The sequence below is a fragment of the Panicum virgatum genome, chromosome 1N, assembly GCF_016808335.1.
Source record: "Panicum virgatum strain AP13 chromosome 1N, P.virgatum_v5, whole genome shotgun sequence".
NCBI lineage: Eukaryota > Viridiplantae > Streptophyta > Magnoliopsida > Poales > Poaceae > Panicum > Panicum virgatum.
The window spans coordinates 50,065,636-50,081,699 of record NC_053145.1 but is presented as its reverse complement, the minus strand read 5'-3'; the positions used below and the strand labels follow the sequence as shown (position 1 = coordinate 50,081,699).

The following is a 16,064-nucleotide window of genomic DNA, read 5'->3' as shown; positions in this document are numbered from 1 at the left end:
TAGGGAGAAGTGCTAAAGGGACAACTAATTTAAAATGGAGGGACTACCATTTCACAACTCCTGTGGAAAATGGTAATAATAAATAACCTCACATTATTGGCAGCCAAGTATAGTACAATCCCACTCCCACATGTACTAGTACGGAGTACCACCGCACCACATTCATGCATCAAGGCATGCATTTCAGTATAGTGGTAGTATTGTACAAACTTCCTAGCTAGCTACTTCATCTCCAACGGCCGTACCACACTACGGACCCTGCTCGCTGCCTACATGTGGTGCTCAGCACAGCGTCTCATTTCCACGGCTGTACTAGTCTCCTCCACTTGGCGCGGACCCGAAGATGAGGGCGGACATTTGTACGTGCCGTGTCAGGCCAGCCCGGGTCACAGCTTTAAGCCCCCCAGTCCGACCTCGTCACGCGGCCAGAAAAGGGAAAAGCTCCGCCGCGTGCGCCGGTCCTTTAAAAGGCCACCGCGCCAGACACGGCGGCCGTGCTCGCTCCTCGGAGTGGAGAGCATGCGCGCGCGGCGGCAGGATGGAGCGAACAAGTGTGGAGCGGACCCTGGCGCGACGCCTCCACGTTGCCAGGATATCACCTGACACGCCACCACCAGCTGCTGCGGCTCGGACGACGACGGCGACGGTGACCACCATTTACCGGCCCACCCCAATTGCCAGGGCTGCTGCTGGTTCGCTCCCATGGCCGCAAGAAACCAAGGGGAAAACACAAGGGGGGGCACGCAGCACTACTAGAAAAAGGGTCATTCATCCCTGGCGTTAGTACCGGCTGCATTTTCAACCGGTACTAATATATTATTTTAGTACCGGTCATATAAAATAGTGTCTCAGGGAGTATTTGGTATCGGCTAAGAGTACGAAACACAGATCCTCCTACAACATCTAGATTTTTTAGAGGCAATTTAGTACCGGTTGGTGGCTCCAACCGGTACTAAATTGCATAAATTGAATTTAGTACCGGCTGGAGCCACCAGCCGGTACATAAATTCTCAAATTAGTACCGGTTGGAGAGGCAACCCAGTACTAATATCAACCACGCCGACACTTCACACATTTATCTCCTCCTCTCCCACCAGCCTTATCCATCACTGCCATTATTTCCCCACCACACCGGCCGGCTCCTTCCTCCCACCCTCCTCTCTCACTACCGAAGGGTGCAGCGCGAGGGGGCCTTCCCCAGCGGCCGCCGGCGCGCAGGGGGAGCAGAGGCCTTCCCCGGCCGCTGTCGGTGCGTGGGTGGCCTGGATGCTGCGGCACCGCCGGCCACCGCCGGTGTGCGGGCAGCGCGGAGCGCGCTGACCACCAAGGGAGCTCGCCATCCCTAGCCCCCCAGGGAATAGGAGGCGCGGAAGGCTTCTCCGGCAGCCATCGGAGTGCGGGTAGCGCGGCGGCCGCTGGTGGGGCGCGGCACCGCTGGCCACCGGCGCCCAAGGGATTCGGGCCACCGACGCGCAGGGGCCTTCCCCAACCTCCAGGAGCAGGGGGTGGCGCGAGGCTGCGCGGAGGCCACTGGCGCCCAAGGGAGCCGGGCCGCCGACGCGCAGGGGCCTTCCCGGCCTCCAGGGAGCAGGGGGCGGCGCGAGGGGGGCTTCCCGGCGGTCGCCGGTGCGCGCGGTGCGCGGAGGCCGACCTCGGCCGCCGCCGGCCATCGGGGGGAGCGGAGGCTGCCGGCCACCAAGCGCGCACAGGGAGCTCCATGTGATTATGCGATTGTGAATGTTTTGATTGTTGTGAAACTCTGACTATGTGAAATCTATGATTGTGGTTCATGTATTCTTGTGAAATCCATAACTAGTTCATATGAAATCTGTAACTATTTCATGTGATTATGATTTTTTTGTGATTCTTGTGATTCATGTGATTGTGAATGCGATCTGATTGTGAATGAAGTGGTAGCCGGCGCTGTGTGGAAAAGAAAAGAAAAGAAAGTGAGAAAAAAGGTAAAGAAAAAAAACTACGCGTGACGTGACAAGCAATTTAGTACCGGTCGGTAACACCGACCGGTACTAAACACTCCATTTAGTACCGGTCGCTCCGACCGGTACTTAAATGTTAGCCTATTTAGTACCGACAGGCCGGTACCGGGTGAAGAATCGGTACTAATTATTATGGTTTACCGCCCGGTACTAGTGTGGAGTTTTCTAGCAGTGCAGGGGCCGGGGCCGGGGCGAGGCCAGATTTCTGGCTGGGAGTCGCGCGTGATGAGAGGGACGGGGCGCCCGGGCTCGCCTCGTGTCGCGCCGGGCGCGAGGGGGCCACTGCCACTTGCTCCGTACCGGCGCGGCGCCGCGCGGCTTTAGTGCGGCCGGCCTATCTCGCTTGCGGGAGAGGACGGGGAGGAGGCCGACCGACGCATGCCCGATTTTAGAAAGAGCCGAAAATTCTAGCTAGCTATGGGCCGGGCCGGGGCCACGCGCGCGCCTGCGCCCGTCCGGTGGATGGGATGGCCGGCGGGCCGGCGATCGAGCGCCTCCCCCTCGATCTGGCACAGCGCAGCGGCGCCGTACCGCATCATTGCACACCGTAGCCCTAGCCAAGTTGCCAGCCCGGCACGGAATGTTCCGGCTCAGCCGCCCGCCCCGCTGCCGCCTATATAGCCGCCCCGGCCGGCGCCCCGATCCCTTGCTCCCCGCGACGCCCGCCCATCTCGCCATGGCGCCCCGGCCCGCGCGCGCCTCCTCCTGAGCTGATGATGGCCTGCGCGCGCGAGCTGCTGCTAGCTCGCGAGACGCGTGCGGTGATTGCGGCGGCGGCGGCGGGGTGCTGCAGGCGCGGCCGGCTACCGATCGGCGGGCGGCGCGCGCGGGCGGTGACAGAAGAGAGTGAGCACACGGCCGGGCGGAACGGCACCGGCGGATGTGCCGTCGCGGCCGCGTGCTCACTGCTCTATCTGTCATCCTCCCCTCTCCCCCGGCCGGCCGCCCTGCCGATCGGTGCTAGCCGTGGCGCCTCTCCGCAGAAACGCTCGCGCGGCCGTCGCGATCACCGCACCGGCGCGGCTGCAAGCTAGCACACGCCGGCGCACGCCCCCCCCGGTGATCTCTCCATCTCCTTGCCCGTGTGTCATTGTATGCCGCAGAATTGCCACCGCTGCGTCGTGAATTGTCATTGTATGCCGCACACCAATCACGATTCTTAGCTTTGCGTGTAGTATATCGATCCCTTGCTTAAGTTCCCAATAATAGTCTGATTTGGTTTTCATGGGGTTCTGGAGTTTCTTCGATTCTGGGATCTTCCTTCGGCGTGGGAAGGTAGAGAGGAGGTCAGATCCCTTCTCAATCTCTCTCTCTCTTTTTGTATTTCAGGCATCTGGACTACTATACCACACAGTTGCTGACTTTGATTTACAGTTTTACACAGGGATTGCATGTCCCGTGCTGTGCTGTGCTAGGGGTGGTAAAAGGTCTTAATTAAAATTTTGCCAAAATATTCTAAGGGCCGAGTCTGAAAAGGGTCGGACTCTAGTAGTACAATTTTGAGATAAAAATTAATAAGCTAAGGGACCTGTTGGATTGCGAAGAGACTTCGAGCCATGATTGGTTACCCCTTCTCCGCATTTATTTCTTTAATTGAGCCAATTTATATGATGATTTAGGAACAATTCTGTTGGGGGTCGCACTGCCACAGCTGAAACAGGTACTTAATTATGCACTGTTATAATTTGGTATTTTCGTTTTAATTTGTTGTGGTGCGTACAGTTCATATCATTCTGTAGGTTTGTTATTCTTGATGTCATGCACAACATGTACATCAGGCTCTCAGCATTAATTTGCCAAAATTATCATTGTCTGCAATTTCGGGAAGAGGCATATACATATATACTCGGTGAGGATCCGAGGGTGGCTCTCTTTATCTGATCATCATGCGAAGCCAAGCAGGAAGAAAGGCCGCCACTCTTCTTGGGCTGTATGTATGAGCAACGCCAGTACAGGTGAGAGTCTGAGATAGGGGATGCTTGATGTGTCATGGTTTTATTTACAGCTTGGACTGTATGTACCCTCGTGATTATAGATGTAGTTGCTAATCATCACACTTTTATCGCTAATTTTGTTTGGCTTATTAACTATTCCAAATCTACCGTGCAGTAATGGATGGATTTGCAACCTCTGCTGGGAGCTTGTGAGTTTGCTTATCTTACTATCTATCATCAGTTAGATCATGAGCTGTAGTATACATGAGGTAAGTCAAGTCTGTCTCTGCGGACCCGGACTATGTGATATAGTGCCAGTGGCCAGTTATGCTGTCATCGTGATGCGCTTGCAGCACGCTGGAGGTATGGGCAAGTTCCTTTGACCTGAGGTTGCAATGATCCTGGCATTGGACTGATGGTTGCATTTATTTTTTATGAGTGCTTTGCGCAGGTGCTTGGTGCGGTTGAGTGCAGTGCATACAGCTGAAATATCAAGCAGCTGCCACCTTGACCTTGGTATGTGTATGCCATTTTTCATCATTTGGTGTGTTTAATTTGGACGATGTTCCCCCCTATGAGACCTGTCCATGGGGCCATGCTGTGCCGTATATGAATGTGATCTGGACTATTTTCATGGTACAACCGTGGAAGTAGTGGAAGATTTGCACCATTTGGCACTTATTGTTTTTTCTTTACCTGGGGTTTTATCTTTCCAGGGGCTCACCACTAGGTAGTTTCTTTTCTATCACTAGCAGAGAGGTTAATGTACTAACATCGCTAGAAGTGCAGTGTAGTTTTATCTTTCCAGCATCCCAACTCACAGTCAGATGGACGCTCTAGTAATCACCCACTCTGTTTTTGGTGAAATTTAACCTATACGTTAGGAAAATGCTAAATTGGAGCATTGCACTTTCAAACATTTCTATTGCATTTATTTTACTCTCTCACATAAGCATCTTCGGTTGGCAGTTTGGTATTGCCAACCTTTATCATTAACCCAATGTCCCAATCTAGTTGTACCACTTATTGTGTGCGTTCATAGAGAAAATAATGCTCCATGAGTTAACTTTTGATTACTAGCTATCTGCTGCCAACCAACTGTATCTAGGTTACTAGTAAGTATCCAGTTTGACACGATGCTCGTTAATTTGCCGGTCCTCTAATGTGACAATAGTTCAGAAGAGTTTGATTCCGATCCAACAGGTAGAGTATATGGTGCTGGAAACTGGATCATGTTTATTGTATACAACAAACAACAACAACATAGTCTTTTTTCCCCAAGCAAGTTGGGGTAGGCTGATCATGTTTATTGTATATGAAGAAGAAATTGAACTGGTGCAATTTTCGGCCATGTTTTTGACTTTGAAAAGTAAGCAACACATCGTACATTCTATTCACCTTATGGGGTTTCCTCACAGGCTCCACACTGATGTTACTTAATCGACATGGTACCAGTATGCTGATGAGGATGCCCCTCGATTTGATGATTCGCCAGATGATGTGGACTCAGCAGATTGTAACCTATTCATCAAGTTTGAAGTCATATAGGCTCATATATAGCTGATACACTCCAGACCTTTTGCTCTTCACTTTTACACGTGCATTCACATTTGTAGCTCCAGCCTTCCAGAGAACGGTAGGGGGCTAGGGGCTAGGTTGCTGGACAAGTGTGTAGAGACACACTGTTGCATTCATGACGTCTCGTACTTATCTCTTCAATGAGATCTGCCCTACTCATCTTCGGAGTTCTTCATCTGTAAACGCTCTTGACAGTTAACAGCTGTGTCTGTGCACAAAGTATGTGTTTCATCTCTTAGGCATGTTTTTTGCTCGTATCGGTCTGATATTGTCTATTAGGTTACTGGAAAAAGCTGCATACAAATCATGATGCAAATTACTCCATCCGTCACAAAATACAAGTCATTCTAGAAATTTTAGGACAGATTAACAAGAAGGTAAAATGACCTTCTTTACCCCTATTTGTTACCCATATTTAGTAGTAATTGATTCTTACATGCACATGCACTTTCTAAATAGGGTAAAGTGACTTGTTTTTTGAGACAAATTTTGAATCACAGAATGACTTGTTTTTTTTACGGAGGGAGTATGTACTTAGGATTATTACCAAATGGCAGCTACTATGGTCTTATAAATAGGAAAATATGGATACATACAAAACACAATATACGCACTAGCTAGTATTTTGAACCTTCCATGCCATACTGCCATACTGCCATTTCCAGGTTCCGTATGGTTTCCTTTTCCTTTTCCGAATGGATTCCATTGGTATAGCACATTACGAATAGGTATCTAATTCTCCATTGTGGATCAGAGTATTTGATTGTTTGGACATGAAAATATTAACACTAATCCAGTTGCACTGCATTACCATCATCATAAGTGATTATTTGATCGTTCAAGAGTGGTGTTGTATTTTTTTAGTAGTTAGAATAAGACAGCTGTTGATGAGTTAAGACGTCATACATACAAGTCAACGCTTATGAAAATTGATGTGACATCTCCTTTGTTATCTGTCTTCCTTTACAAAAAATCTATGAACTGCAATTCTACCATACATCCATGGAACAAGTTAGAGGATGTTCGCATGGAAGGTGGAGAGTCCTCTAGGGATCTTATACATTTAATTCGATTTGGACTAATTATGGTTTTCAAGATTAAATCTATCTCCATACAAACATGCATTAAACTAAATTTGCACCATGATCAAGTGTTTATTCATTTATTACCGGTTTTTTGTTTTTATTGAACATGTACACTATCTTGTGGTGTGTGTGTGTGCGCGCGCGTGTGTGGTGGGGGGCATCTTACTTTGATGAGAACACCTTATATATGATATTGTATGACTTGTTACTCTAACTCACTTCTAATAAGGTTCTTAATATCTAATTATTTATGAATGGCTTTAGCTAACAACATCAATTTATTTTACATAAAAATCATAATCTGCCATACAAAAGTGTGATATCTTTGCATATAATGTATTATAGTACTGTGTATAGCAATTTTCAAAAGTTACATCCATGAATGATTGTCATACTTACATTTTTGCAGCAGCTTTAACATTATAATTTAAACATATATTGCTTAATCATAATCTAAAATATTTTTTGCTTAGTCTTTATTGCCTAATAATTTAAACATATAAATATTGTAATTTGGTGCAATTATTTTTCCCTTCACGTGAATAATGCATTATTGTAAAATTTCACACACACATATGCTCTTAGTTGTTAGTATACTAGTGCAATAGCACTTCTTGGCCTTTTGTTCATACTAGAGAAAGTGCGAAACTTGACATTAACTTTCGTTTAGATTACTATAAGCCCCCCACTCAGTAACACCATTATCTTCCAATTCACAAACACAAAATGAGTAGTTGGTGTATTTGATGCATGTAACACACTTTGTAGTTGTATATGCATTTGGAATAATTTGAGATGAACATATATACTGTTCTAGTGTCTAATACAGATTAGAGTGGTATACCCTAAATTCCCCCTTCACTACATTCATGGTTCCTCTAATAATACAGTAATAATTTTGGTGTTATATACATAGCTGATACTTAATTTCAATATTAATATATTATGTTGCTTGCATATGTATTTCTTGCCGACAACACTTGAGTTAGAGATCAACTTTTTTGATATTCTCTTTGATCTTTGTTTGCGTTCATATGATGGATATTTGTTGGAGCCTTTGGATATGTTTCTTCATTTTGACTCTTTGACTCTGAATTGATACGTTTCTTCATAGTCAGCGCTACACATCTCCGGCATATTAGTCGTCTCTTTTCATCATGTAATTTTTTTTGAAGATTCTTTAGCACATTAATTATCAATTCAATCTTCATTATTAAAAATTATTAATGGTCATCAAAATACACATCCTCTCATCTAAGCGAAGGGGATCCATCCCCACTACCCTATCTCTATCCATTGGGTAATTAGATTTTGGCAATATGAAGAGAGTTTTTTCTAAATACGAGGTATGAGTAGTCCGCTGGAGATGCTAAAAGAAAATATAACCGTACTTTAACACAAATAATTGTGTCGCTGCAGGAAATGGGCGACTACAAAACTACTCGATTGCTCGTTTGTTGTGCGCTTGATCGGATATGGTCTACCACACAAAGACTCGAGGATTTAGACTGGTTCAGGCCTGAAATGCCCTACGTCCAGTATGGGGGTGGTGTTCTCGCTCTATTGTTCTCGAGCCCGGGTGCTCAAAGTTCAGAGTGGAGCTTACAAACTGGTCAAGCAGTGTCGAACCCGTGGGAGTTCAACCCCTTTCCTACGTGGGGGGCTTCCCCTTTTATAGTCCAAGGTTGGGCCTCCATTTACAGATATCTAGCACTGTGTCTTGACACCGCCGGGGTGCAATTCATCCTTGTCAGTCGTCGGGGCCCACTCGGTCGGTCGGGAGTGGGCAGGTTTGATCCTGGCGATCTTCTGGGGCAAGGGATGATCCTGGCGATCTTCTAGGGCGGTGCGCCCCCCGGTGCTGTCCCATCCTGGCTCAGTCGGGGCGGCGCGACCATTCGGACGGTCGTTCGGGGGTCTCCTCCGGTCTTGTCCGCCGAAGCCCATGTTCCTTACCCGCGGGGCTATCTTACGTAGCTCTATCACCGGACGGCGCGCCTGGTGAGGGGTGTCTTACCGAGGCCTGCCCGGTGGCGTCCGGTCACACTCGCTGGCGTAATGAGGTGGTGCACAGAGGCAACCATCATTACGGCGAGGGGAGGCAGCGTCTGCGGACGCCCCCTCCTGTTGTGTCACAGGGCCCGCGCGAGTGGCGCTGTCCCCTTGTCAGGGAGTCCTGCTGGCTTAGCCCTTGCCGCAAGATAAGGATGGCTGGTGTCTCGGGGCTTGCACGGAGCCTGTCTTGGCCGGCACGCCTGTTAGGAGGCGCGGCACCCTTGGAGCGCACGTCCCGGGTCACCGGCATGGCTCTGACCCGGGGTGCTAGGTCGGAGGGCCGCCACATGTCCCGGGAGGTCGGGCTCCCGAACCCGTTGGCTTAGCAGCGAAGGCAGCTCCCCGCGCGGGTTAGCGGGCCATCCCATTCTTGGCCCAATCGGTTTGCTGGGCCTTCTTTTACATGAGTCGGGCTCGTTAGGGGTCCTGGGTTTGTATTCCCGTTAGAGGCCCCTGAGCAGCTCTGCGATTTTAAATAATCGTGGATCCACTGGACTTGGTTTTGATGACCCCTGACCGGGGCGTCCCATCCAACTGCCCGCGTCCTCAGCTATCGGCGTGCGCCAGTGGTGGCGTGACGGGATCTGGCCCGTCTTGATGGCCGACTGACTGGTCGTGGAATCTCGAGGCCGGTCGTCGTGTCTTATCGCTGGGCTGTGGACGCCTCATTTTCTCTCGCTCGGGGTCGCCTCTGTAGATGCACCGATCAAATTAAACCGGCTTAAATGCACCAACCATCATCTTAATACTTAATCAAGTTACTGTGCACTTAAAACGGTGTAACCTGACAGGCTGTCGGGTAAAATCCCGATTAAACTACTGTACTCCAGGATCACAATTGCACTTAGACCCGTACGAAGACGAGCACAGGTGTTACCAGCATACAGAAATCTTCAAATTAATTTACAACACAGGTTTTACATAAAAGGTCTTAATACAAGCGACAGAGTTTAAAACACAGCGGAAGTTTAAAACTAAGTTCGAAATACAATACGATAACTGCGACGACGATAAAAGGTGAGCTCCACATCCTGCCCACCGATGTGACGCCAACCTGCCCAACCTTCACGGGGAAGACGGGGCCCACTCGACGGTCCAACCCAGAGGAAGCGGCTGTCCAACCAGGACGCACAGATCTCCTGGAAATCAGCAGGGACACAACCTGCTTAAAAAGGGGTACAACAACAACCCTGAGTATACTAATACTCAGCAAGGCTTACCCGACTCTGGGTATACTTAGCCCATTACCTAAACATGCAAGGCTTTTTGGTTCTGGAGTTCTTTTGCTGAAATGCTACTAGGAGTGAATCCTTACTTTCAATATTTTAGCGCCGTTTAGTATATCAAGTATTAACTAAGTTTGCCTAATCATCTAGAGCACACATGGTAGATTAGATTAATCTTCAGAACAACAGGTAAAGCATTCCATCGCTACCTTTCAATACTTATTCCACTTCTTACTACGATGTGACGCAGTGACCAAGGTTCTCTTAACCGAGAGAGACGGCGAATCGATCCGATTTAACCTTGCAAGGTGGACCTAACTCACACGACACATGTAAGCCCCGTCGGGCCATGCACGTCAACTGTTTCCACATTACCACGGCATCTGAACTACGCCTGCTAAAACCCAGGTGATGGGCCCCTCGCAGTGAACTCCCGGAGAACCCGGAGGCGGCATCCTATCCAACACCCGCCAACTCCCACGCCCAGCGTAGCATGACGGAATTCAAATCACCGCTGTAACGTGGTACACAGCTTACCGGTTTCGAATACCTCCTACTTCCGGTATGTGGTTAGTACTGTTCAAACTCGGTCATCAGGGCCAACAACGGTACGGTCCTCAATCGACACAGGCGGGAGTTCATTTTCTCATCTATTCCAACTCATTCCCGCCCGGTCTCCAATTCTTTTTACTCATCAACGCAAATCCAAGCCAAAGCTAAGGGATCAAGATCCTAAACTCGCGAGTGACAGCAATCACTCGACTTCTACCGAAATCCTATTTAGCAAAGCATTTCTATCGACACCTGCTTACTAGTATAGGCCCACGGTACCTAGGGAAAACATGCATACTATGGATCCATTCAACTCCTATAACATAAATGCACAATACTTAATTAAACATGGAATAAATTAAATTAAGGTTATGCTCCGGGGCTTGCCTTGCAGGTCAGCGGGGTTAACAAAGTCTGCTGGAGCGTGCTCAACGGCGACCTACTGCTGCTCCTCTGCTCGTGGCTCCTGGACCGGCTCAACGATCAGCTCGTGGACAGCTTCGTTCGTGGCGTCTACATGAATAAAAATATGCCATGCAACAATTAGAACACAGTGCAATGCATGAGTGCTGCTGATGCGATTCAAAAAGTTAAAACATTTTAGCCTGAAGTGTTTCCTTCAAAACAACCACTACTAAAACGACTTAGGGTAGCGTGGATTGAACAGGAGTTTGTTTTGCATGCAAGAAACAAACATCTAACAACAAAGCATAAAGAAAAGAGCAAAGCTAGGGCCAACTATAAGTAAAAACCTAACTTGCATACATGATCTAGCAACTAAAATTTAACCAGATCAACGCGGAAGCAGTAAGCATGCCACCCAAAATTTTCCAACAATTGTTGATGATAGAAAGTATTTATTCTTGCCCTAGCAAGCTAAACCCAACACAAAAAGATCTACACAAAAGTACCCAGCAACCGGTCATGAAACTTTTACAGTGGACTATACATGAAATGAGTAAGCCACTGCGAATTTTCCATAATTTTTAGAGAAACACAACAAGCGGTAATAAATAAACTAGGTTTAACACAAACTGAATTTTCAGCAGAGCAAAAGTGGTATTTCACATGCACAAGTATTTTTCCTCAGAAGTTTGTGATTTTAAAAACCTAACAAAATTTACTTTGCATTTTTAGGATTTTTCTTCATTTTTCTACAAACTCTAGAAGTTTTCAGCCAAAATAACTAAAATTGAGAACATTAAAAAGATAAAAAGGGGGGAGGCTGACAGCCGGGCCCCACAAGTCAGGGAGCCAGGCCCGCCCACCTCCCCTGCTTTTGCCCGCTAGCGAGCGCCAGGGCGCCGGTCGGCGCGGCCGCGGCGGCGGCACAGCCGCCAGCCCGCGGCTCGCCGGCGGCGGGGTCCAGCCCGGCCGCGGCCAGGGCATCCCGACGGCGGGGCCGGCGGTTGCGGGGCAAGGGCGGTGCAGGGGGCTAGAGCGGCGGCTCGCGGCGGCGCAAGCGGGCGGGAGCGGCGGTGCGACGTCGGCGGCGGCGGTGCCCGGCCGTTTCGGCCCGGCCGGCGGCGGAGGCGGCGTCAAGCGGCGGGGGCACGATCTGCGAGGGCCGGCGGTTGCGGGGCGCACGGCCGCGGCCCGCGGGGCTCGCGCAGGGCGGTCGGCGGCTCGCGGCGGCAGCAGGGGTGGCACGGTGGTGGCGCGGGCGGCGCGCGGCGTTCCGGCCGCTGCGAAGCTCGGCGGCGGCGGGAGCGGGCGGCAGCGCGGCTAGGGTTACCAGGCGGCCCTAGGGCGCACGGCAGCGGCGCATGGGGAGGCGCAGGGAGGTCTGGCGTTGTGTGCGGGCGGCGGACGGCGCGTTCCGCGGCGGCGCGACTTCGATTCGACGGCGGCGGCGCCGATTCGGGTGGGGAATAGGTCGGGGAGTAGGAGGAGGTTGCGATTGAGCTCACCACGGCTCGATTTGGGGCGGAGGGTGGCCGGGAGGAAGGTCGTCGGCGGAGAGGCGAAGCTCCAGTGAACTGCAATGGCGGTCGGGGCGATCTGCGGCTCGATTCGTCGGAGTAGGGGCTCGGCCGCGCTCGTGGGTGGTCGGAGTGGGTGGACGGCGAGGCTGCGCAGCTCGGGGTGCGACGAATCGAGGCGGGGCGGCGAAGCTCGGCCAGTGGAACGTCGACGGCGAGCTCTGCTCGCTTCCGCTCGCTGCTCCGAGGAAGGAGAAGGGGAAAACGGAACGGGACAAGAACCTTCAAGGCGTTCGCGAGGATAAGGGCGCCGACGCCGAGGTCGGGCGCGATTGCCGACGCGTAGAGGCGGCGCCGACGAGCACAGTCGCCGGTATGGCCGGCGAGCTTCACAGTGGAAACGCTGTCGCTACAGTGAACTCATTTGAAACGAATTTGACTCAAGTTTGACCCTCTAGAACTCAAATTTTGATATAGGAACTTGAAATTTGGCCAAAATAAAAGTTGTAGAGGATTAAAAGATCTACAACTTTCGTTTTGGGCGGAAGTTGATTTGGAGCTCAGATCAAGGATAAAAACGAGATCGAAAACGACTGAGAAGATGTTTACTAAGCGAATGCAATTAGCATTAACGACAAATTTGAGTCCACGATTAGCGAGTTAACTCGTGATTAGCGAGACGATTAACACAGGGTTCTTACAAGGCCTTCCCCCCTTAAAGGAATCTCGTCCCGAGATTCACGCACGAGAGAATTCAAACAGGCGGAAAGGGTTCGAAGATGTAGTACTTGGATGAGCGTTTAAAAAGTCCAGATACTTGGATCTCAGAAATTCCTCTTTCTCCCAAGTAGCTTCATCTTCGGAGTGATTACTCCATTGAACTTTGAAGAATCGGTTGGTTGTGCGACGAGTAACTCGATCCTTGCGATCAATAATTTTGATAGGGTGCTCAGGGTAAGTGAGATCGGACCCTAATTGAATCGAGTCACTTTCCACAACTTCAGTCGGAACTCTAAGGAACAATCTGAGTTGTGACACATGGAAGATGTTATGAACTGCAGAAAGATTTGCTGGAAGATTCAAGCGATAAGCCACAGGACCGCATCGTTCCACAATTGGATATGGACCGATGTAGCGGGGATCTAGCTTTCCTTTTATTCCAAACCTTTGCACGCCTTTCCAAGGTGAGACTTTCAGATAGACGTGATCACCGACCTTGAAGACGAGTGGATCTCTTTTTTATCCGCATAGCTCTTCTGTCGAGACTGTGCAATCTTTAAGTTGGCTTGGATAAGGCGGACTTGTTCTTCGGCCTCTTGAACCATGTCGGGCCCAAAGATAGTTCTTTCTCCGGTTTCAGACCAATTGAGAGGTGTACGGCATCGACGACCATACAGTACTTCGAATGGTGCCATTTTGATGCTTTCTTGATAACTATTGTTATAAGAAAATTCAGCTAATGGCAAACATTGATCCCATTTCTGTGGATAGGTTAAGACGCAGGCACGGAGCATATCCTCCAAAATTTGATTTATCCTCTCGGTTTGGCCGTCTGTTTGAGGGTGGTAAGCAGAGCTGCGAATCACCCGAGTTCCTAAGCAAGTATGCAGTTGTTCCCAAAAGCGAGCAGTGAATTGGCTACCACGATCAGAGATGATAGTCTTGGGTATACCATGCAGGCATAAGATACGCTCAACATATAACTCAGCATATCTTTTTGTGGAATAACGAGTACTGACTGGAAGAAAATGTGCTGACTTGGTTAGCCTGTCGACCACAACCCAAATAGAATCGTAACCCTTTTGAGTTCGAGGCAGGCCAACTATAAAGTCCATACTAATGTCTTCCCATTTCCATTCAGGAATACTCAAGGGTTGAAGAGTCCCAGCGGGTCTGAGATGACTGGCTTTAACCCTCCGACAGATATCACACTCTGACACATACTTGGCAATTTCTCTTTTCATCCGAGTCCACCAAAATCGTTGCTTCAGGTCTTGGTACATCTTGTTGCTACCCGGATGGATTGATAACCGTGAAGTATGGGCTTCGTCAAGAATTTGTTTTCTGAGCTCAAAATTCTTAGGCACCACTAATCGGTTCTTGAACCATAATACATTCTCAGTATCCTGGTGGAAGCAATTCACTTTAGGGTCTCCTTCTGATAGTCTTCTCTGAATTTCCTTCACCCCTTTATCTTGCTTTTGTGCCGCTATGATGAGATCGCGAAGAGTAGGAGTAAGCTCTAGATGAGCCAATGTGCCATGTGGTACAATACTTAAATTCAGTTTTTCCATTTCAAAGCAAAGAGATTCGCTTAATGGTATAGCTGAGATGCAATGACAGTGAGTTTTGCGACTTAGCGCATCGGCCACTACATTTGCCTTGCCAGGATGATAATGCACTTCGAGCTCATAATCTTTAATCAACTCAAGCCATCTTCTTTGACGCATGTTCAAATCAGCTTGAGTGAACAGATATTTGAGACTCTTGTGATCGGTATAGATGTTGCACAATGAACCTAAGAGATAGTGTCGCCAGATCTTCAGTGAATGGACCACAGCTGCTAATTCAAGATCATGAGTGGGATAGTTTTCTTCATGCCTCTTGAGTGATCGAGAAGAATAAGCAATCACTCGGTTTTCTTGGCATCAGAACACAGCCGAGTCCTGTGCCTGAGGCATCACAGTAGACATCAAATGGTTTTGTAGTGTCTGGCTGGCCAAGATTGGAGCAGAAGTGAGAAGTGTCTTCAATTTCTGGAAAGCTTCCTCACATTGGGCACTCCAATAGAATTTGACACCCCTTCTTAAGAAGTTCAGTCATCGGCTTCGCAATTCGGGAGAATTCTGGAATAAATCGTCGATAATACCCAGCTAAACCAAGAAACTTGCGGATTTCAGGAACTGAAGTTGGGGGCTTCCCAATCGAGTACATCCTGTACTTTACTGAGATCCACAGAGATGCCCTCAGCAGATATGACATGACCGAGGAATGGCACTTCTTTCAGCCAGAAGTCACACTTGCTGAGTTTGGCATAAAGCGGTGCTCTCTCAGACGCTGAAGTACTATGTGAAGATGATGAGCATGTTCTTCCTCATTCTTGGAGTAGATCAAGATATCATCAATGAAGACCACGACGAACTTGTCTAACTCCGGCATGAATACCGAATTCCTGAGGTACATGAAATAAGCGGGAGCATTGGTTAATCCGAAAGACATTACAAATACTCGTATAAACCATAACGAGTAGAGAAAGCTGTTTTTGGTATATCCACCGGTCTGATTTGATTTGATGATAACCAGATCGTAGATCTATTTTGAGAATACCTTAGCTCCGGCTAGTTGATCAAAAAGAATATCAATACGAGGAAGTGGATATTTGTTTTTGATGGTGACTGCATTCAGAGGTCGATAATCCACACATAGCCTCAGTCCGTGATCTTTCTTCTTTACGAACAGAGCCGGGCAACCCCAAGGTGAGGTGCTCGGTCGGATATAGCCTTTATCCAGCAACTCTTGTAACTGGATTTTTAATTCAGCTAACTCACTGGGAGTCATTCTATATGGCCTTCGAGATATGGGCGCTGTGCCAGGCTGTAACTCAATGACAAACTCAATATCCCGATCGGAGGCATGCCTGGCAGTCCTCCGGAAACACATCGGGGTATTCACAAACCACCGGAATTATTTCTAGAATTTTCCCTTCAAGATGGTA

General features: G+C 48.9%; 1 long non-coding RNA gene across 2 annotated transcripts; it reads left to right on the top strand.

The window, feature by feature from the left end:
* Positions 1–3,062: 3,062 nt before the first annotated feature.
* Positions 3,063–5,766, top strand: LOC120656428. Of its 2 annotated transcripts, XR_005667908.1 has the most exons (5): positions 3,063–3,657; positions 3,776–3,952; positions 4,107–4,294; positions 4,383–4,447; positions 5,350–5,766. It is a non-coding gene; the product is annotated as an uncharacterized LOC120656428 (long non-coding RNA). The 2 variants fall into 2 exon arrangements; XR_005667907.1 differs by having other exon boundaries at positions 3,063–3,952.
* The last annotated feature ends 10,298 nt before the right edge of the window (positions 5,767–16,064 follow it).